Consider the following 23,624-nt stretch of genomic DNA (forward strand, 5'->3'; position numbering starts at 1 on the left):
GAGAACACTTCAATCTCTCTGGTCACTCGATTTCTGATCTCAAAGTGACTATCCTTCAACAAAAAAACTTAGAAAACAGACTCCAACGAGAGACTGCTGAATTGGAATTAATTTGCAAATTGGATACAATTAACTTAGGCTTGAATAGAGACTGGGAGTGGTTGAGTCATTATACTAAATGAAACTATTTCCCCTTGTTTATTCCTCCCTCCATCCGCCCCCCCCCCCAACTGTTCCTCAGACGTTCTTGTTAACTCCTGGAAATGGCCCACCTTGATTATCACTTCAAAAGGTTTTCTCTCCCCCCACCCCACTCTCCTGCTGGTAATAGCTCATCTTAAGTGATCACTCTCCTTACAATGTATATTTTTTCATGGTCTGTGTGTATATAAAATCTCCTCACTGTACTTTCCACTTTATGTATCCGATGAAGTGAGCTGTAGCTCACGAAAGCTTTTGCTCAGATAAATTGGTTAGTCTCTAAGGTGCCACAAATACTCCTTTTCTTTTTGTTGAATTGTCATACTGCAGAATAAAATCTCTACTTAAACTTTAGTATAGCATATTGAATTGTCTATCATTGTACAATTCTGTTTGATTGTGCTAGCATGCTCCCATCAACAAAGCACTTAGATACCCATATTTTTAAAGTTATTTATGCTGTGTTGTGCTTAAAAGGGATAAAAGCACTTAGGAGCCTAAATCCCATTGTTCGTTGATAGGATTTAGACTCCTACATGTCTAAATCTCTTTTGAAAAGAGGATTTAGGCTCCTAGATTGGTTAGGTGTTGTGACACTGAGTGTAGCATTTCCTAAACAGCTTTAAAAATATGCGCCTAAAACACTTCACCATCAAACAATAGGACAATGTAGTGAGCCTATAATAGCATTTAGTTATAGGAACCTTTCATACTCCAAGTATCCCAAAGCACGTTACATAGTACAGCAATAACTGTAATATATTATCATTGGTCAGTGCAATCATCCCTAGAGTACATGAAGTGTTGAAAGAGTATTTAAAAACATCTATATTTCTCCGCACAAGGTGGCAGTATTTCTATATGAATATATAGGATAGTGCACATATGGTCCCAAAGCCATCAACTTTTACAGGAGTATTTTTATTTCAGTTTGTTACAACAAATATATAAAAACTAATAATGGTCTTCAGTTCAGTTACAGGAAAATGCACATATGTGACGTGCTCAATCCAAAGCATAGGAAATGCACAAACTGTTTAATATACTACTCAAAAGAATAAGCACTACAAGCTAGGGTTGCAATGGTTTGCCTTACATCAGTTTTGGACCCAGGCTATATTGATTCTGTGTGATTCATATTAAGATAGTTTTTCTCTTAACCTGATAATTAACTGTATTAAGCAGAAAAATATATAAACAGAAAACATTGGAAGAGATTAAATTAAAATTGACAGCAATTGTAGAGAATACATTGTTAAACAAACTGACATTTTTGAATCTACTGATTTTAAATGAGTTTAATTTCCTTTGTATCTGGAAATTAAAGTGACTCCAGAATAGCTACAGTGGCCTAGATCCTTTCATCCAGCTGAGTTGCTCAGTAGGACATACAGCTGAGGAGCAAAGCTGATTATATATCCAGCTGCTCAGAGGTTGGTTTGTAATGCCCCCGTGAGCACCAGTCTCAGAGCTGTGCTATTTTGCACCCACACTAAGTTCCTGCAGCCAAGGATTTCCAGAGCCCAGCTTCGCTTCCATCTGACAAGACCTCTTCAATGTTGGAAGGGCCTGTTGTGTGGCTGAGCAGCTGCTTAACAGCAGCAAACCAGTGGAAAGCAGTCACAAATGGGGGCCAGAACCAGGAAATCATACTCCATTCATAGGTTGGCAATAGGAAGCTGCAGGAGTATCTTGTGGTAATGTATATGAGACAGAAGAGAGAAGTAGCGGTCCAAGCAAATAAGCAGCACATTTTCTCATATCTGTTTAAACAATATTGTGCATAAGTGAAAGATACCTACATGGCACTTTAATCTCAATTTACCAGGCCACTGGAGATCTCACAGAAGTGAGGGGAGGAGGGCTTATATTTGAACTAGAGCTTCAACAAATTATTTGCAGCCATAGTGACACAGGGCTTTGAAATCATCAGATCCATTGTGCACTGTAATATGGTAGATTTAACCAGGAACTTGTTTGTTCTTTCATCTTCTCCTCAGGGAGAGAAATGCACAGTGGAATGCCTTGTATTGGGAGGGATTTAAGTTTAAGGTGGGAGTTAACTATCAGCCATTATATGACAAACACTTTTGAGCAAGTCTCACATTCTGTCCAGTAGAGAGCAGCCAGTGGCATGCATGGACAGTAGCCAACACATTTAAAACTCATGCATGCACTTCAGCTTAAAGCTTTAGGCCTCTAACCAGGTAAACTCCCAATAAAGGCAAAATTCTGGCCTATGCTGTGCACACACAATATCCACTGTGAAGTGAGAGTGAATCAGACATGTGTGCCTCCATCCTGCATGGAGTTACACTTACTCTTTCAAAAAGGCTTGTGATTCTGGGTGCCCAGCTTGAGACACCTTAAAAGACCTGATTTACAGAAGATGGGTTGTTCAGCATATCTGGAGATCTGGTTCCTTTTAGGTTTGTTAATTTGGGGACCCAAAAATTGAGGCCACCAAACCCACTAATAGCTGTTAAGAGTGTAAGCTTTAGATATTCAGGTCAGAGGTATTTTTTTAGATACCTTGATAGATAAGGTAGATCCAAGGCAGCATTTGGCCCTAAAATTCCAGCCACAGTCTAGCGTGGAAGACATAACTCTACACCATGCTGTCAAGAAATTAAAATTTCATAAATTGGAACTGCTGAAATGTAAAGGGAACTGCCTCATGGTCTGTTCTGCTTTTGTCTGTCAGCGTGGAGGGAAGGAGGCTGGACCGCTTCAGAAGGTGGGAGAGTATCAGTAGTGAGAAGAGGAAGGTTTGTTTGGACATTGACTTCAGAGGGTACTAAGCAATCTTCAGGAGGCCTCAGCACCTGGCAGGAGCAAGCTGTCAAATGTTTTTAAAAACTGAAATCAGAACAGGAGCAACGACTGAGCCACTGTGAAAATATTGTGAAGTTTTCCCAAGTCTTGTTTAAAGCATGTTGCTTCTCTGAGATGTGACTGTAAAAATGGCCCTGTGTGTTCCATATTTTATTGTCTTACAAGGATTTCTGTATTAAATAGGTTCAGCATCTAGGTAAAGAGATTTGGTCTTTTTCCTTACTGTGGGCCTTGCAAACTCAGCTTGGGTTTTAAAAGCCAAGCTCCATGCTCTGCATCTCATGCATCAATAGTAGAAAAGATTCTAAAGACCAAATTATGCCTTCACTTGCACTTGTCTCACAATTCTGCCCTGAAGGCATGATCCAGTGTTCATTGACATCAGTGGGAGTCTCTCCATTGGCTTTGGATCAGGTCCTTAGTGATATCCAGGCATGTTCATTGGCTTTATAGGCAGTCACACTGACACAAGCCTATGCCACTTTCTATCTCCCATCCTCTTCGCTGTGTAAGTGGAGTGGAGCTCAATGGACCACATCCAACAGAGGAGGGTTGTGAGAAGGGCCCGGGAGCATTTACTTCCTCCCCTGGACAGCTGTCTATCTCCTTCTAAGTCACTGCTATAAAGGCGAGCTGTGTGCAGGTTTGGACATCAAGGGCATGGCCACGGGGCAAGTGGGAATGGGGAAAGTGATGCTTCGCAGATTGCAGCCTTGCTAAGTCATTTGGGAGCTACCATACTTCATGCACCCTAAATTGGAGCATCAGAGACCCACTCTATGGCTTTTCTAAATCATGAGGGATGGTCTGTCCCTCTGGAGTGGCACCAACCTGACTGTAACAGGAGTCAATCTAGTGGTGGCTCAGGATCAAAAATGCAGGTAGACCCCCCCCATTGTGACACCCTAGAACCCCCTTATTCACAACTGTCGTTTAAGTAGGATATGTTTTGCACGAAGTATGCCTTGTGAGGTATCATTTTAAAAGTCTTGATCTGCTAGACATTCATCTCTCATTGGATTGTATGTGCTATTGTCGTATGAGAAGTACGTACATATGACTATGTATGTGTTACTGAAACATGTTCTGAGGTTGAAAACACTCACAAGCAGCCTTTCAGGTACAACAGTAAAAAGGCCAAACAATGTTAATGTCTTACTAAGGAAATGCACACAAGCACCAGGATTACCCCAGGAACTGCTTACAATAGACACCTCTCAGAGATAGCACTACACAATGGGAACTGTTTGACCCAGTTTGTCACAGCAAAAGAGCTTGCCAGCAAGTGAGAAGAAGATATAAAAGACATCATAATGGTACCTCACTCTTCCTACAACGACACACCTGGAAACACCTGAGAAAAAAAGATTGAATTGGAGGAAGTGATGGTCCCAGGCTGAAGGGATTTCTAGCCTGTGTATGAAAACCTGGGAAACCCAAGCTGCAAAGCCAAGGCAGCTTGTACCTTAAGAATCTGTCAGCCTCTTTATCACTTAGGGTGGGAATTTGCTAATTCATATCCTACTTATCTGGTATATTAAGCTCAGTTTGCAGTTTTGTTTATTTACTAGGAAATCTGCTTTGATCTGTTTGCTATCACTTATAATCACTTAAAATCTATCTTTTTGTAATTAATAAATGTATCTTATGTTTTAATCCAAACCAGTGTGCGTTTGACTAAGGGGTCTGGGGAAAAAATCTCAACTTGATTACCACAAGTGTGCATGGTCCTCTTCACATTGAGGGAAAGGCAGATGGGGTATTAAACCCATATACTGGCCAGATTTGACCAGGGCAGGACAGTACTGCTCTGGGGTCTGAGGCTGGCAGTTAAAGAGCCTGCATGTAACTGCAGCTGGGTGTGTCCCTACCTGTGTGAATGCTGGTGAAAGTGCAAGTTGGGACAGCTTTGCAACTTGTCACAGCAGCAGAGTGTGAGAGGGATCCCAGGCTGGTGGGTCAGAGAGCTCAGTGGTACCCCAGTTCCAGGTGGCACCCTGGGGGAAGCTTCTCACACCCATAAGTCCCCATGGTTACAAAATGTGCTAATTAACTGCAGACACTGCTGTTGGTCTGTTCCCTGAAAGGCGGTGGGGTGCCTTCTCTGATACTCTGCTGAGGCTGTGGAGGTGACTGCTGGACTATGTGTGTCACATCCTCTGGGCGACTAGAGCAGCTGCCTTTGCCTGAATCCCTCCCGCTAGAAGCTGACTGAAAGAGCCGCCCTTGAAAACAGCTGGTCAAAAGTTCAGATTCTGGCCTAAATGTCGAACTGCTACTAAAATCCTTGAAGCTGCTGAGCCAGGTGACCAGTGCCTCGCTGTGCCGTGTTTCCAAAGAACACAAACCACCCAGGATACCGTCTCTGGCTCTGATTTCAATAACTTCCCAGCCAGACATCCCCTTTCTTGGGTGTGCGGTGCCTCGATTTCCACAACAGCGTCGTTAACAACCGCGGTGTCTCTTGCCGAATGATCGAGGCTTTGCAGGTCCGCGGCTGACGCGTTAGCCCCGGTCAGCTCCAGGCTCCGCGGGGACGAAACACCCCGCAGAAGCCGGCCGTCTGGGCGGAAGGCGCCCCGAAGCCGGGCAGCGGGCGGGCCGGAGACGTTGACAGCTCCCTCCCTGCCCAGCTGTGCGCCGCGGGGCAACCAGGCGGGTCACGTGCCCCTGCAGGAACGGGGTGTCTGAAGCGCCGGCGGAGGGAGAGAGAGAGGCCGCTCTGCAGCCGTCCCCGCCCCTTCCAGCGGCGGAGCAGAGACTGGCAGGAGAAGGAGCCAACCGGCCGGCGGAAGGGCTCCGCCGCCCCTCCAATCGTGGGGAGGCTAGTCCCGGGGTAGCACGGCGGGCTGGGTGGTGCTGCGCTGTAAGACATTGGATATGTTTTAAAAAGGGGCGAGCGAGACCATTGGTCCCGCAGCCGCCGCGGTGAGGAGGGGGCTGCGGGGCCTCCAAAGGTGCAAGGAAACGGGCGGCTTTCGGAATACGCCGCAGCGCTCGGTGCGTGTCGGCTGGTGAGTGCTGCCCGGGACCGGCTCTCTTCGCGTGGGTGGGCGGCTGAGGGGAGGCAGCTCTGTACGCCGGGGCGGGGGTGGGTGTAAGACTTGGGGGAGGGGGGCAGGGAGAAAGTTTAGTGACGTGTCTGAAGAGGGAAACTAACGTATTTTGCAGGCAGGATGGCATCCCCTTGAAGATGGATGTCTGAGGTCCTCCCCCCCTCCCCCCAACTACACACATGCTCTCTCCCCTTGTGTGGAAAAGTTTAAAGCTTGTTGTAATGGAAGCCTTGCCCTTGCATTGCTTCGTGGACAAGTGAGTGTGTCTTAAATCATGGATTGTGGGTCTGTGTGTGTCGCCTCTTGTGGATTCTACAATAACTGGGGGGCAGAGTTGCCTTCAGGATGGGCACGCACAAGAAGAGCACCAAACTACAAACACATTGCACGTTAGTGTTCTTCTGCTCTCATCGGTTCTGTTCAAAAAAAGAAAAAAACATAAGTCCTGCTTTGTCTGAGTGCAGGGTATTTTGTATATTTAATTCATAGCAAATCATCTGGTTTTTATTTTTTGAATATGTAAATAAATAGTGCTTCTCTGACACTGGAGTGCTGGGGATAACCTCCTAAGTTAAGTCTTTAGAGAAGAACGATCACCTTTTTCTGTAGAAATGAAAAATCCAGCCCTTTTGAAATCAGGTTGAAGATGGTTTTTTTTTTTCTTTTTTTCTTTTAATAAACTTTCCCAGAGAGAAAGTGTTTGTGAGCTGTAGGATGATTGGCAGACAGGTAGATGCGCGGAGTCCCCCATATCTTTCAACTGAGATTTTTCTCCATTCGGGAGTTAAACTTTTCATGCAGTTTTAAAGACTGCTCGTTTATGTTTTGGCACCTTTTTTCTTTTGTCCATTTTTAAAAGGTCAAGCACGTTGGGCCAGAGGGTATTTTCATGTCCCTAAAATTGTAGTTTCTCTGAATTTCTTATATTGTCCTTAAAATTTCCAAAAAGAAAAGGAGTACTTGTGGCACCTTAGAGACTAACCAATTTATTTGAGCATGAGCTTTCGTGAGCTACAGCTCAATTTCCAGTGAGCTAGAATTCATGTGTACCCCAGTTGACTTGTGGTGTAAAAAAAAAAATATAACAGAGAAATAATTACAAATCTTTTGGGTCGTGGACAGCTGGGTTCAAGTTATTTCTAAAAAAAAATCACCAGTGCGTGTGAAGGAGTAGGAGAAAATTTGTTTGTATTGTTGCTTTCTTGTGTTTGTTTCTATTAGGACATGTTTTACCTGCAAAAATAAGTGATCAATGATGGCATGTACTACTTTTCCAGACTAGTAATATTTCTGATATATTATAAGAACACAAAAGAAACTATTTTCACTGGTTTTCAGCTGTAAGGTAGCAAGTGATCAAGATGCAGTTAAATGTTTATGCTTAGATTTATTAGCAGAAAATATACATTCTCCAACTTTGGGGTTCTGCCCAGTTTTCAGAGTGGCACCCACAAGTTACATGGGCGTGATTAATAAAAACAAAAATAATTTCAAGGACATTGTGTCACTTTAGGCTCACTTATTTTATTTAACAATGTACTTGTCCAACATTGGCTTTTTGATAGGAAATTAAAATCAATGAAGTTATGTAAAACTAATGACAAATATGTATAGTTATAATATGGCCAAACAATTCCTTCCATTTACAGTATATAAGAGAGATAAAGTAGATGATGTGAGAGAGTATTTCCTCCTGGGATCAACACAGCTACAACATCACTGCAACACACAGTATATAATCTTGTTTTTCTTTGTAGTTGAAATTTTTGGATACAGAAGCAATCCCACAGAGTGTGTGATCTCAGAACATGTGCTTTACAGAAGATGCCTTTCTCTTCCAGTATTAGATTGGACTATGGTCCATCTAATTCAATACAGTGACTTCAGCAGTGGCCAGTACCACGAGCTTGGGAATAGACAGTTAGGGAATAACTTGCCCATAGGAAAAGTTTCTTCCTACCCTGATCAGTTAGTACTTGGCTTGGACCTTGCGGCATGAGTCTTTATATCCCTAATAAATTTACCTCAGTACAACTGTGAATGTTTTTATTCAGTACTACTTATGAATCCTACTAAGATCTTGGCCTCAGTATCTTGTGGCAGCAAGCTCCAGAGGTGAATCAAGCTAGGTATAAAAACATATTTCCTTTTATCTGTTTTAAATTTGATGCTTCTTAATTTCACTGTTCTACTAAAAATGATTTTTCCTCTTCTGGCATAAATCAGTTTTATTAATGGAATAGGAAAATGTCATAACTATAAACAACTTATTCTTGTAATGAAATGGGATATTTTCCCAGAAGCCTCTCTTGTCTTTAGTAAACCCTGATGAACCATGCTTTCTGCAGTAAAACCAAAGTCCCGCATTTTCCGTTTTTGGACACATAGTATATGTATTTCCTGCCTGCTCCTGAGAGGTTCCATTGTAGTCATCCACTTCTAGGAGAGTTGTGCTCATTCAGCTGCTTTCTCCTCTGTATCAGCCCCTTCATTCTTTTCACTTGGGTGATCTGTTTGATCTTAGCTTTGATTATATGACTTCAGGCATTGTTCAGTTTAATGCATCTTATCCCATTCCACCCCCAGGCTCAGTAGCCCATGAACTGTTTACATGTGTAGCTGGTCAAGGACAGTAGTTCTTTAGACACCAACTTGACATTTGATATTTGTGAAGGTTGTACGAACAGGAGTTTAACATTTTTAAAGTAGAGGTTAGCACAGCAGTACAAGACACGGTTTTCTCTGTAAGCAAATATCTGTGGTTATTCTTTTTCATGTGTACACGCACAATAAAAAATATATAGCTTATTTTTTAAAAAATAAGTCTGTAATTGAATTCCAAGTTACCTTTGATATCTTAAATGGTACCTTGGTTCCTTCTACAGTTCCTTGGTAGAACTAGAGGTATTCTATTTAAATGTTCTACCCGTAATCTTGCTAATTGTTTCACAACTCAAAAATGTGTAAAGCAATCCCTAGTATAATTGAATCATTGACTCTTAAAGCAAAAGCAAATAGCCGTCATTCAAAAGTTATTTCAGTGGACTGACTCCAAGGTTTAAAATAAAATCTGAGCACAGTTATAGCCTGCATTTGTATTATACCTAAATCTTGGGATTTCCTCAAGGTGTAAGGGAGGAGAGGGAAAAACTAGCAAATGAAATGAGCAGCCCAGCTATGGAAAGGAAGGTAGTTTTTAAAAAATGCTTTGTTTTAGTTTTATCATAAAATAATTTAGAGCTTGATCCTGCAAGGTGCTAAGTGCCCTCTAGAAGATGTTACATGACCTCAACTTCCATGAAAACCAACATAAGTTACGGGTACCCAATGCCTCTGCTATCCACAATTCTACTCTAAGCTGCAAAGACCAGGCTACCCCATTCACCTCCTCTCCACAAGCAATATACTTACTTTCTTGAGATTGGTCTGCGATTCTACCGCCCAATAACCAGGTAGCTACCCGGACCCCTCCCACTCTACCTCAGGGGCTCGTTCACCTGCACATCTACCAATGTGATATTGCTGGCACATGATGGCATATGCCCCTCTGCCATGTACATTGGCCAAACCAGACAGTCTCTACGCAAAAGAATAAATGGACACTAATCTGACATCAGGAATCATAACATTCAGAAACCGGTAGGAGAACACTTCAACCACTCTGGCCACTTAATAAAAGATTTAAGGGTGGCAATTTTGCAACAGAAAAGCTTCAAAAACAGATTCCTGTGAGAAACTGCTGAGCTTGAGTTAATATGCAAACTAGATACCATTAACCTGGGTTTGAATAGAGACTGGGAGTGGCTGGGTCATTACACATATTGAATCTATTTCTTTAAGTTAAGTATCCTCACACCTTCTTGTCAACTGTCTAAATGGGCCATCTTGATTATCACTACAAAAGTTTTTTTCTCCCGCTGATGATAGCTCATCTTAATTAGCCTTTCACAGTTTGTATGGCAACTTCCAACTTATTTGTATGTGTGTACATATATCTTCTTACTATATGTTCCATTCTGTGCATCCGATGAAGTGGGCTGTATCCCATGAAAGCTTATGCTCTAATACATTTGTTAGTCTCTAAGGTGCCACAAGTACTCCTGTTCTTTTGCAGATACCCCAAAGTAACTCTCCTGGAAGCTGACTAGACACCCTGTGACCTAGAGGAGCTGACATACATCCATTATATTACATTTTCATTGTTAATCATTTTTAAAAATAGAAAAGAGGCCAAATTCTTAGTTGGTGTAAATCAGTGTAGTCTCACTTCAATGACCCTATGTCAATTAACACTAGCTAAAGAGCAGGCCCAATAGTTTAAATACTTATCCTAGACCCATGTCTATGTTATAAGGATGGTCCACACTGTGATAAGGATATAGGGACAGAGTTACAGTTGTTTTGGCTATTTTAACTCTGTATTGCCATACTTCCAAGCTGTTATATTTATGTCTAACCTTAATTTTCAGTTTCCTGACTTTCTAAGATTAGATTTTTAAAACAGTAATGTTCTTTTAAAACGTTGGGTTTTTCCCCCCCTTACATTTATTGATGTGTGTTTCATCCTTAAATCCATTTTAACAGGTTTCTTCCTCTGGAAATTTCCTTCTGTTGTAAATGCTTGTTTTGAATTTTTCCCTCCCAGGACACTTTAGTTATTGATCTTCAGACATTGATGGTATTTACCTGTGCATCATCAAGTATGAATGGTGTGCAATATAAACACCACAGATGCTCCTGTTGTGACTTTTGGTCCTGTTGGAGCCCCTATATGGCTTGTAAATATTTAAAAAGCTAAATAAAGCATGATAATGCTCATTGGAGCTTAATGGTATGTACTTATGTTAAACAATCTTATAACAGAAAATTGCTTACAACCTTAGCTGTGGAAAGGCTAGTGTCTTTCTATAATGAAGTAGACGGAACTTTTCTATTGTTTGTAGAAAAATTATCTGCCTCTAATCTGATTTTTGTAGAGATCATTTTTCATTAGCACTCTGTTCTGAAGTGCGTAAGCCAAATTACATAATCTCGATATGAAGGTATTTTGATGAGATCTTTCTGTTTTTAAAAAAAGTCTTATTCAGAGCTACAATCAACTGGATTATTCAAATATTTTTCATTCCTACAAAACTGAGGGCACCGTATTTGCTGAAGTAATTGGTTTTGTGGAATTCATGCCTTACTTCATCGCTACACTTGGAGGAAGAGATTTTTCATTCTGTTTCTCACACACCGTTTCTCTTTCACTTTAGGCAATCTCAGATTTATTTTAAAATAAATAGTTTCCAGTGGCATTTCCAGGTTAAAATTGCATAAGTGACTCCAGAACCCTTCTAATGCACTTGTTAATTAAGAACACTTTTGAAAGTGCATCTTAGTCTTGTCTGGCCACATGTGCCTTTTCTCAAGTCTAGCTCCTGTTTTGGTGTGCCCTAAAGCAATTGTCCTGTGTGACTGCTTCATATGGAAGATGGACACTGTTAAATTAAAAACTATGAATGAAAATGTAAATGTCTCTTACTCTGAATTTTTACCATTTTCAAGTTAGTCAGTAACCCTGCAACCCAATGGTAGCGGTACTAATGAGTGTTCCACACATTTTTTTTAAAGAGCATACATAGAGCATACATAGATAATGGGTGTTTTTAAGGCTGTGTTGTAGATGTATATGTATAGTCATATTACTGAAAAATGTAGACGTGGGTTCACAGACTTTTAAGTTCATCAAGTGATGGTCCCTGTGTGCAATTCCATATGCATGTTATGCACCCAAGTCTGGAAATTCTTCAAAGCAGTGTCCTTTGACCCACACATGTGCAGTCGTTTCCTTCATGCTCCTGACTGAGGGCATAAGAGGCAGTGCAGGTCAACACCTCTCCAGTTCCTTTTTACTGCTTCGTGGCCTGAGTAGGAATTGTCCTTCACTCCATGCATAATTTGTAAAGTAAAATTTTTGTAAATAGTTTTATATATTAGCTTAGTAGTTGTAGTTAGTCAATTAGTATAGGATAGTTCCCTTCGCCTTCCCTGCCATCGGAAAATCCTCCCCGCCCTGGAACTATGCCCAGAGTCCCAAGATGCAAGAATGGTCTCCTGTCCTTGCTCCTTCTCCATCACTGATGAGCATCAATGGTGCCTATACTAACAGAGTGAGGCACATATCTCTGAAAAGTGCAGGATCTGTCTATTCTTTCCACCCAGAACTAGAGAGGCTCAAGAGCGCTAACTAAAAAAAAGTTGCTATGAGCCCCCACTCTGACGTGGGCCAGGAGACCTTGTTCCCCCGTACACTGGCCTCAACTGACCAGCCATGCCCCTCCAAGCACAAGCCTTGGAGCGGAGCCTTTACCACCAAAGCCCAAGGACTCCTACTACAAGGCTCCCCATGAGAGTAAGGGGTACTCTAATGGGTGCAGGGACAGATCCCCACAGAGGACTGTCCAGAAGAAATGCATTTCCTCCCTGAGTTGTCACATATTGTACCCATAGAACCAGCTCTGCTGAAGAGCCCCAGGCTGGAGGGCAAGGCATGGGAAAAAAAAAGGATCTGCTAATTCTGGTGGTGACTGCAGTACCAAAGTAGAAAGACAGACGCTTGCCAGTCCCATCTATGAATGCAGATCTGGACTCCTCATTGGTGCCACCTCATTTATCCAAAAACTGTTTGGCTGTGACAAACAAGCTGCATCCTTCAGGCATCTCTGCTGGAACTCTCTGGACTTGGGGCTGTATGGAGACCTTTGTAACACCGGGGGATATATTCCTCCCCTACTTGCAATCTCCACTCCTTTCAGGCCCTTCCCTCCTGAAGGACTTCCTTAGTCTGGAGGAGGAATCATTACTGGTTTCTCAGGAACAGTTCCATCTCCACTCATCGGGCAGGAGCACCCTGGTACCAGCAGTACCCCTGCTACCGATGGAACCATCCTTTGGAATCTGAGGAGTCAAAAGAGGTAGTTGCACCAGTATCTCTGCGAAGGCACAGGAACCCTGACAGACAGTTCAGAGGCTGTACTTACCATCTCTCCAGATATGACCCCCAGACATGAACAGCAGGTACTGATTCCCTTAGGATCACCATGACCAATGGACCCTTCCTCCTGGCCTTATCGGGGCCTTTGGAGCTCATATGGCAGGCACGCAGACCCCTCTCAGGAGTCATACTGCTCTTTCCCTTCTCACAAGCCAGTTCCATAGGTGTACGAGGAAGAAGAGCCATAACCAGTTCTGCCAGTAGTAATGGTTCCAATAGGGGCTTTCTCATAATCTTTGGATGTTACCATCACTCCTTCATTGTGTTCTTCACTGGAAGACCAGCATCAGTATCAGGAGCTGTTCCAAAGGGTTGCTAATGATCTACACGTCCATTAGAAGAGGTCCAGAACCTTCAACACCGGCTCTTGGACATTTTGCAACCACAGGGACTGACTGACATGGCCCCTTCCAATTCATAAGGCCACATTAGAACCAGCCAGAGTGGTTTGGCACAAACCAGCATCTTGTGCCCGTACAGCAAAAAGACGTTGTTTTGTTCCTGCCAAAGAAGCTGACTTCTTGTTTTCCCATCCTGCTCCTAACTCGCTGGTGGTACTGGCAGCTATGGAAAGAGCTCATGTGATTTCAGCACCTATGTCAGGATCGTGGCCTTTAGAGACCAACTTCATGTGGAAGACCGAGTCCAATTCCAGTCCTTTCTGGATGAGGGGAGCTTAGTAGCTTAGGTGGCTCTCCAGGCTGCCATAGATGCTGCAGATACGGCATCCAGAAGTGAAGGGACTTATGGCTCTGATTGTCAGGCTTTTCTAGAGAGGTCCAAAACACCATCCAACACCTTCCCTTTGAGTTCAACCTTCTTAATGAAAAGACAGATGAATCCTTGCATTCTCTGAAGGACTCGAGCCACGCTGTGATCTCAGGGGATTTATGCTCTAGTCCCTAGAAGGAAACACCAGAGAGAGTCCTTTTAGACTACAACCACCCCACTTCACTCTCTCCATATTACCAGTGTTAGGGTGACCAGATAGCAAGTGTGAAAAATCGGGATGAGGGTGAGGAAATAATAGGCACCTATATAAGACAAAGCCCTGAATATTGGGACTGTCACTATAAAATCGGAACATCCTGGTCACCCTAACCAGCGTCCACTTGAGCCTCCATATAAAGGACCGAGGATTCAGAGGTCCTGTTTCTTGGCTCCCTCTACTGCCACAGCTTCTCCTTATTCCCAACTACAGGCCAAGGGCCACTTTTGACATGCTGATTGAAATCCGTGTGCCACCATTGTTGCCACCTACTTTCTTTCCTGTCATCTTTGGAGGCTGTCTTACTTTCTTCACCCAGCTGGAACAAGATCACCAAAGACAGTTGGATCCTGGAGATTATCCATCAGGGCTACTCCATAGAGTTTTTTCCTTCCCTCCTCACAAACCACCTTCCCTATCCCCCTTAGGGTACCACTCTCATCAATTGTTCAACAGGAAATTGAATCCTTTTAAAGCTAGGGGTGATAGAATGCATCCCGCCTCAGTACCAAGGGAAAAGGATCTACTCCTCATATTTCCTAATTCCAAAAAACACTGAGGGTGGAGACCCATCCTGACCTATGCAACTCAACATCTTTATTCAAAAGCTGAAATTCAGGACAATTATGGTGGCATCTATAGTCCCCTTCCTTCAGGAGGCAATATGGTTCATGGCTCTTGACATCACAAATTCATATTTCCACATAAATATTCACCCATCTCACAGGGCTTCATGCTTGGACACAAGCACTACTAGTTTTGCATGCTCCCTTGGGCTTGCCATGGCACCCAGAGTTTTAATAAAATTTTTCACTGTGGTAGCAGCCAAGATATGACACAGATTCTTTCTTGTATACCTTTATTACTAGCTAAATGGTAAACATATACCTAAATTCTTAAAGTATAGGCCTTTACAGGCAGGCCTGAATATCTATATCCTAACAGTAGGCCAATCTTGTCAAGAAGTTATGTCAGCAACTTGATCTCTTCAGCTCCTTCTTGTTACCTTAGCCATTTGCATAAAAGAAGAAAAGTCTGCTTTGTCACCATAATTTTTATAGGAGCACAACTGGACTCAGTCTCTGTGAGAGCATTTCTCCCTGAAGACCGGTTTTACATAATGAGCAACCTGATCTCTTGTGCCACCCACAAATTGCAAACTACAGTGTGCTGATGTCTTTCTCTGTTAGGCCACATGCCCCTATGTGACTCCACTTGCGGTGTCTTCAAGCTTGGCTTCACTCAACATACCAACCAAATAGAGATCGTATTGACTCCTCATTGTTTTTGGGAACAGTGATGGAGTCTGATGGCACCTTAAAGACTAACATTTATTTGGGCATAAGCTTTTGTGGGTACAAAACCTACTTCAGATGCATGGAGTGAAAATTACAGATACAGGCATAAATATACTGACACATGAAGAGAAGGGAGTTACCTTACAAGTGGAGAACCAGTGCTGACAGGACCAATTCAATCAGGGTGGATGTGGTCCACTTCTAATAATTGATGAGGAGGTGATGAACATGACTACCCCTCTGATATTGTTCCCAAAAGAGTTCTCACCTTCCATGGTTGGTGGTCCAACCCAAACAGTCATGGAGGGGACTCCCTTCAGCCCCCTCATATCAAGGGCCACCATTCTGACAGATACCTCCCTTCTAACATGGGGTGCTCATATGGACTACCACATTGCTCAGGGTACCTGGACCCCAAGAAAGGCCAGGCTACACATAAACTTACTGGAACTGAAAGAGGTCCACCTTGTGTGCAAGGCCTTCCTTCCCCTCATATGCTCACTCCATGTACAGATGTCACAGTATAACTACAGTGGTCTATATAAACAAACAAACAGAGGAACGAGATCTTGTCCCCTCTGCCTGGAAGCAGTCAGACTTTGGAACTTGTGTATCAGTTGCCACATTATGATACAGGTTGTGTACCTTCTGGGTGTTCACAACTCATTGGCAGACAAGTTTTGCAGAAGCTTCCCTGCAGACCACAGTTCTAACCAATGTAGTTGCACAATGGGGAACTCTGCTATGGGATCTCTTTGCATCGCAGATGATCAGAAACCTTCCCACGTGTTGCTCTAGGGGAGCCCAAGACTGCAGTTTTCAATACGATGCTTTCCTGGATGGATGACCTCAGATACCCCTTTCCCTACATCCCCCTATTACAACAAGTTGTACAGAAGATCTGTTGTGACAGAGCTCCTATCCTTCTCCTAGCAACCTACTGGTCCAGACAATTCTGGTTCACGGAACTCCTAACGATGTCCGCAAACCCACCTATCAGGATCTGCCCATTTCAGGATCCCCTAACCCAGGATTGGAAAATCAAGCAACTCCCAGCCTGGGTTTTGGATGGGCATCCAGCTGTGTGATGTTCCCCTTGTGTTATCTGGACCAGTGATCTGCTAGGTCACTCCAATCCTTCACTCTGGGAGCCAGCCTTACCCTGCTCTGCTGTGAGAACCACCACTCCTGGGTTGTTCACGCATAGCCTCTAGCATGTAAGCTGCTCCCAGCTACTTGCAAGCGAATGACACTAGCCAATGCCTCCGGTCCCAGACACAACCCTAGGAACCTCTGTCTTGTAGTGTCCCGTTATGCCTGCTGGATGCTGCACGCTTTTATGAGTTTGTCAATTTAACAAAGAAATTTGATGTGTCAGGCATGTTATCCCAAGGGGAGTCTGACACGTTTCAAACCAAACATATTAACTATGAAAGATAGATTTTAAGTGATTATAAATCAAAGCATAACAAGTCAGATTTGGTCAAATGAAACAAAACCAAAATGCATTCTAAGCTGATCTTTACACTTCCAGTGCCCTTACAAACTTAGATGCTTCTCACCACAAGCTGGCTGGTTGCTCTTCAGCCAGGCTCTCCCCTTTGATCAGTGCTTCAGTCACTTGGTGGTGATGTCTGTAGATGGAGGTGGAAAAGAGAGGAAGAGCATGGTAAACATCTCTCCCTTTTATCATGTTCTTTCTTCCCTCCTGGCTTTGCCCCCCACTCCCCTTTTCTGAGTCAGGTGAGCATTACTGCATCTTAGTCCCAAACTGACCAAAGGAAGTTGGGTGACTCTCTCTCGAGTCCAACAGATCCTTTGTTGATGCCTAGGCCAGTGTCCTTTGCTCTTATGAGGCTGGGCTGGGTTTGTCCCATACGTGCCCTGATGAGGTGTGAACGGCCTCTCTGCTCTTGGAGAATTTTTGCCTGGGCTTGTTTAAAGCCATGAGAACACATTTTCAGACTCATAACTATATACAAGAAATTACAACCTATAACATTACAGTAACAACCATTACTATAATAACAATGTTCAGTACATCATGAGCCTTCTGAAGACACTTGACATGACAAACTTTGCATTGGATACCACACAGTCATTTTACAAGGATGAATATGGGGGTGCTGGGTGTTCCCCCGGGGTACAGAGCATCACAAGGTGTCATTAGAGGAGATTTTAGAACAAATTGATAAATTAAACAGTAATAAGTCACCAGGACCAGATGGTATTCACCCAAGAGTTCTGAAGGAACTCAAATGTGAAACTGTAAAACTACTAGTCTGTAACCTATTATTTAAATGAGCTTCTGTACCAAATGACTGGAGGATAGCTAATGTGATGCTAATTTCTAAAAAGGGCTCCTGAGGTGATCCCGGCAATTACTGTATTGGGCAGACTGGTTGAAACTATAGTCAAGAACAAAACTGTCAGACACAGATGAACATAATTTGTTGGGGGAAGCGTCAACATGGTTGTTGTAAAGGGAAATCATGCCCCACCCATCTGCTAGAATTCTTTGAGGGGGTCAATAATCATGAGGGCAAGGGGTATCCAGTACCTTTGGTCTGACCCAGTATAGCCATTCTTATCAGAAATAGAATGCGTATGCTCTTCCCCTGCTTAGGAAATCCTTAACCAAAGTAGAAAAGATTCTACCGGAGCATGTTACTGGGCTAAATGACACTGCCTTGACACATTGCCAACAACATTTGCTTGATTCTGTGGGCATTCCAGTTATCTTAGACTATCTTGTCTCCTTAAAGACCTCTGGTCTGGCCCTTCACTGGCGTGCACCTAGCAGCGATTTGTGCCTTCCTCCCTCTGTTGAAAGGGCGTTTTGTCTTTAATACTCCTGGCTACTGTGCAATTTATGAAGGGCTTGATCAGGACATTTCCACCCATCATTAAGGTCCCTTTGAGGTGTAGGTTTAACCTTGTTCTGTCAACACTCACATGTCCACCCTTAGAACCTATGGCAACATGTGCTATGACCCACTCATCTATAAAGGTGGCGTTATTAGTAAGGATGTAATATGTTAACCGATTAACCAATAAGCCACAGGTCCTGGCTGCCCGCCCACCCCTGAGGTCTTGGCTGCCGGCCCTGGGCTCTGCGCGGGGCTGGCAGCGGGATCCCAGGCGCCTAGGGAGGCAGTGGAGCCTAATGGTTAAATGTTTAACCAGTAAAATTTTAATAGTTTAAATGTTTACTTTTTAAAAATGTTATTTACATTGCTAGTTCTTAGTGGCCATCGCTTTGGCCAGAAGGGTCAATGAGCTAGGAGCCATGATGACAGACATTTTTACAGTATTCCACAAAGAGAATGTCTCCCCTAGGTTACATCCCAAATTCCTCCTCAGGATTGTTTGAGGTTACATCCCAAATTCCTCCTCAGGATTGTTTGAGGTTACATCCCAAATTCCTCCTCAGGATTGTTGTTCCAGATCAATCAGCCAATACACTTGCCTCTGTTTCTGCCGAAACCCCATGCTTCTTCTGAAGACAAGAAACTTCATTCCGTTGGTGTCAGGTGCATTCTACCTGCAAAGAGCCAAACCCATTAAAAAAATCTGAGACTCCTTGTTGCTGTAGCAGAAAGAGTGCATGGGCAAGCCATATCCTCACAGAGATTTCTTAGTGGCTTTTGGGATGCATCTTAGAGTGCTACAAAATAGAAAAAATTCCTCCTCCTTGGGGATTTTACAGCTTACTTCACACACACACGCACAAATGGCCTTCATGACATCCTTTTAGGACGTTCCACTGCAGGACATTTGCAGAGCAGTAACTTGGAGCTCTGTCCACATGTTTGAGACACACTATGCTCTAACTTGAGCTACAATGGCAGATGCAACCTTAGGAATGGCAGTACTACAAGCATTTCTGCTACCAGGTTCCTCGCACCCATCTCTAGTCTGAACACTGCTTGCCAGTCACCCACATGTGGAATATACATAAGCACCGTTACTCGAAGAAGAAATGGAGGCTCCTTACTGTAACTAGATGTTTTTTGAGATGTGTGGTCCATATCCACATTCCGCTACCCGCCCTTCTTTCCCTCTGCTTTGGATCCTGTTGGATTGCAGTAAGAAGAGTAACAGGAGAAAAGTTGACCCACATTGCCTCTTATACCCACAGTTGAGAGCGCAAAGGAAGCTACTGCACATGTATGAGTCAACAGACACTGCTTTGAACAATATCTGGACTCAAGTGCATGGAGCGCACGGACCCATGTGTGAATACAGATAGGGACCGCACATCTCAAAGAACTTCCAGTTATAGTAAGTAATCCCTATTTTGTTACCAAACCCCCAGGTATATTTGTTTTCCTGATGCTTGTCAATTAATAAGGTTTGTGCTAGATATACAGCACATTTTAATAAGATCAAAGTTATGGATGTAGTATAGGGTTTCTCAAATTTTTCTTAGTGTGGACCTCATATAGACACAGAAATTGTCATATGGATGTCGTCTTCTCCCATTCCTATTCACAGAACATCCCTGTTGTAACTTTCATAGAAAATTAATATCGAGAAAGTGCTTACTGCATCCTAACTGTATGTTAATGTAATTTAGAGAGTGTAAAATGGAGGAAAGCCATCTTTTCGTGGACCACCAGCAAATGTCTGGAAAACCACCAGTGGTTCCCAGATCACAGCTTGAGAATCACTAATATAATGTACAGACATATTGTGGTAATTATGTTCTTCATACATGATGAGGAAGGGAGATGCATTAGTCAGTTTAGGGGAAAATTCCCTTCTCAGATCTATATAATGGATCAGGACTCTAATATTCTGCTCCAGAGATATTGGTAGGAAGCTCCTGTCCTGAGGAAGAGCAGAATCTTGGAGTCAAGATCTGTCGTGTGTCTCTGAGAGGAGAATTTTGCCCTTAATTTCTATCCAGAATTAAACCAATTATACATTTTCTTATAAGAAGGAATCTTGACATGATTAGAAGTAAAAGACTTAGTGAATGGTATTTTTGAACCTCAGGATTAGTAAGCATGACTAGTATTTTTATTTATTTTTATTTTATTTTTTATTAAAGAACATGAATGATGCTAACTGGGGAAATGCAAAATGTTTTTGCTGACTTTCTCAGTCCCAAATAAGAACATGGATTCATTTTTTTTCTTAATTGCATGAATCAGCAAAAGTGTGGGAAGCAATGCATAACTGCATAATGTTGATTCATGTCCTACACATTAGCTGCTCAATCATGAAAAGTTAAGCTGAATGTCATGTGCGTGGGCAAATAGTTAACCAGACCAAAAGAAATTTGTTCTGTTGAAGTGGTAGTGAATAGGAGTCCTATTTTTGGAAAATCTGCTTCAGTGACTTACTGTATTGTACAGTACTTGTTACTTGGAACTAAACTCTGAAGTGTGCTATTTGGTTCCAAGTTCAAGATTAAACTTTCGCCCTGGTTTCTATTCTCTACTCTTTTGGAAAGACTGTTCAAAGAATAAAAAAGTTAAGTTGAAATTTTTAGTTAAGAAAATAGACTATAAACATTCTCTGATGTTACCATATTTTCTTTCATCCTTCACTTATCTAATTAAACGTGGATAATGCATCCATAGATCTCAATATGCGTTACAAGGGAGGATAAACATTATCATCTCATTTACAGATAAGGAAATAAGGCATAAAGGAATGAAACAAGCTGTTGACCTAGCCCAAGGTATAACATGGATGTCTGTCTGTCTGTCTCTCTCTCTCTCTCTCTCTCATAGGCCAGACTTAATTGTGAGCTTTCAACTTCGTAGTTTACATACTTTTTTTGGGTGCTCAATTTCTCAACCTTAATATTACAGGAAAGCAAATTTTTTACATTTACTATTATATTTTATATAATTGTTCTTGATGCAAACCAGTTGGTCAAACAACCTGTGGTTCAAATAAAATCCTATTGGCATTGGTGACTGTACTTTTAAAAATCGAATAATAGATGTCAGATATGTAAAAGACTCTACCCAATCACTGGGTCCATCCAGTGATGAGCTGCCAGAATCTTAACAACCGGTTACCTATAAAAAGTTCTGATTTAAGGGATGTGCCTCTGTCCTGCCCCCTTGCCCTCCCCAGGCCTGTTCTCCATCCCAGGTGCCTGCTGGTGGAGCAGGAGTCCTGCAGCCCTTCCTTCAGTGGGGTCGCTCCCGGCATGTGGGCCGGCGGCTTCCTGCAGGCAGCCGTCGGCTCGACTCCCCACCGTGGGATGTGAGTGCCCCCGAGCGGTGGAGGCTGGACAGCCCCACAGTTCAGGAGCGGGAGAGACTGGGGCGGGGCTCACCCCAGCATGCCCAAGGCAGCCCCCAGCCATGGCACCAGCTGGCGCTGCCCGGCTCCTGGGGCAGAGGAGGCTGCTGCTGCTGCTGCCAGGGGCCTGGCTCCCCAGCCCTACGCGGCTCCCAGTCACATGGTGCCTGATCTCCCTGCCCAGCTCAGCTGGTCGTGCTTCCTGGGCCGGGCAGGAAGCAGCATGGAGCTTGGCTAGCATCGGATCAGCCTCAGCGCGCAGGGCCCTGGAGTGGCTGCCCGGATGGCGGCTCAGTGTAGGTACCAGCTGCAGCGTGGCCCCTGCCCTGAGACAGGACGTGGGGCTCCGCAGCCCTTCCATAGCCCCGCGCCCCCCAAACGGTACTGCTCCATGCACCCCCCTCTAGCACCGAGCCCATTCTCCAATGAGCATTCTCCAATGAGGGCCGGCTCTAGGATTTTTGCCGCCCCAAGCAAAAAAAATTTTGGCCACCCCCGCTTTTTTTCGTGTCCCCCCCAGCTCAGCCCCTTCCCAAACCCTTCTCCAAATCCCCGGCCCTGCCTCCTCCCCCGGGCGTGCCGCATTTTCTCCCCCCTCCCCCATTGCTTCCTACGGCTCCCCCCCCACAACCTCTTGCCCTAGCTCACCTCCGCTACACCTGCTTCCCTGAACATGCCGCTGCTCCGCTTCTCCTCCTCCCTCTCAGGCAAGGGGGAGGCAGCTCATTCAGGGCAGCAGGTGGAGCGGAGGTGAGCAAGAGTGGGCGGGGAGCACAGGAACTAACGGGGGGAGTAGAGGAACTGCTCCCTGCCCCAGCTCGCCTCTGCTCCGCCGCCGCCTCCTCCTCCGTGCACGCTGTCGCTCGGCTTCTTCCCCCTCTCTCCCAGGCTTGCCGTGCCAAACAGGTGTTTGGTGTGCAGCAAGCCTGGGAGGGAGTGAGGAGAAGCAGAGTGGCGGCGGCATGCTCAGGGGAGCAGGCAGAGGTGGAGCGGAGGCGAGCTGGGACAGCGGAAGCACATTTCTAGGGGCGTCATGGCCGGTGCTGGAATGCCACCCCTAGACATGTGCCACCACAAGCACCTGCTTGTTTTGCTGGTGCCTAGAGCTGGCCCTGTCTCCAACAGCCCCCTTCTATAACACTGAGCCCTACACCATGCACCTGTCTAGCGCTGCGAGTTGGGGCCCCCTTGGCCTGGGGGGCTGCCCTAGCCACGGCCCAGCCTGGCTGGGACTTTCTGGGGCGGCGACTGCCTACCCAACCCACCCCCCCATCCCCTGACCGCCTCTTCCCCCCTCCCCCCCACTCACCCCCAAACCTGGGAGCTCAGGGAGCCCTAACAACCGGTTCTAAAACTGCTTCTAAATTTAACAACTGGCTCACGGGAACCGGCTCCAGCGCACCACTGGGTCCATCTGCATGTAAATTAAGAAGTGAAGAGTGTTGGTATCGGGGTTAGGAGCAGAAGTCCCAATATTTTAAAATAATATTTGTAAAGCTTTTTGAAGATGCAGTATACTGTATGCTAGTATTTCCTTTTTGTGTTCTTCCTTGCTTTAGTTACAGTAGAAAAACAATGTCTGCATTGCTACAATATTTCTGATTTGTTTGGATAACATTTCAATATTACAGATAATTGAGTGAATGCAATTATTGATAGTTTTCTGGATTCCACATTCCAATCCTGTTTGTAGGACTAAGTTGCAAAAGCACTTCCCTGTTTACTTCAAATTCTTTGTTAGAGCTATGGAGAATGAGAGATTTTATTGATTATGTTCTTAGTGACCTGTGTTGTTGTTGTTTTTTGTTTTTCTTTAAATGAGGCTGCTGAAAATATTGAACTATGTAATTTTTCAGATGTAGTCAACATTACTTTTCCTGACAGGAAACAAGACAATTCGTTTTTCCAAAGGCGATCAGATCCAAAAGAACTGTAAATATTTA

General features: G+C 43.9%; 1 protein-coding gene across 2 annotated transcripts in view; it reads left to right on the forward strand.

Moving 5' to 3' along the window:
- Positions 1–5,884: 5,884 nt before the first annotated feature.
- Positions 5,885–23,624, forward strand: part of ARHGEF10 (Rho guanine nucleotide exchange factor 10) — a 181,678-nt gene continuing 163,938 nt past the window's right edge. For both annotated transcript variants that reach the window (XM_077812623.1, XM_077812624.1), the window contains exon 1: positions 5,885–6,050. The gene's annotated coding sequence lies outside the window, so the exon portion shown is untranslated. The remainder of the gene's footprint in view (positions 6,051–23,624) is intronic.

Source organism: Eretmochelys imbricata, chromosome 3, assembly GCF_965152235.1.
Source record: "Eretmochelys imbricata isolate rEreImb1 chromosome 3, rEreImb1.hap1, whole genome shotgun sequence".
NCBI lineage: Eukaryota > Metazoa > Chordata > Testudines > Cheloniidae > Eretmochelys > Eretmochelys imbricata.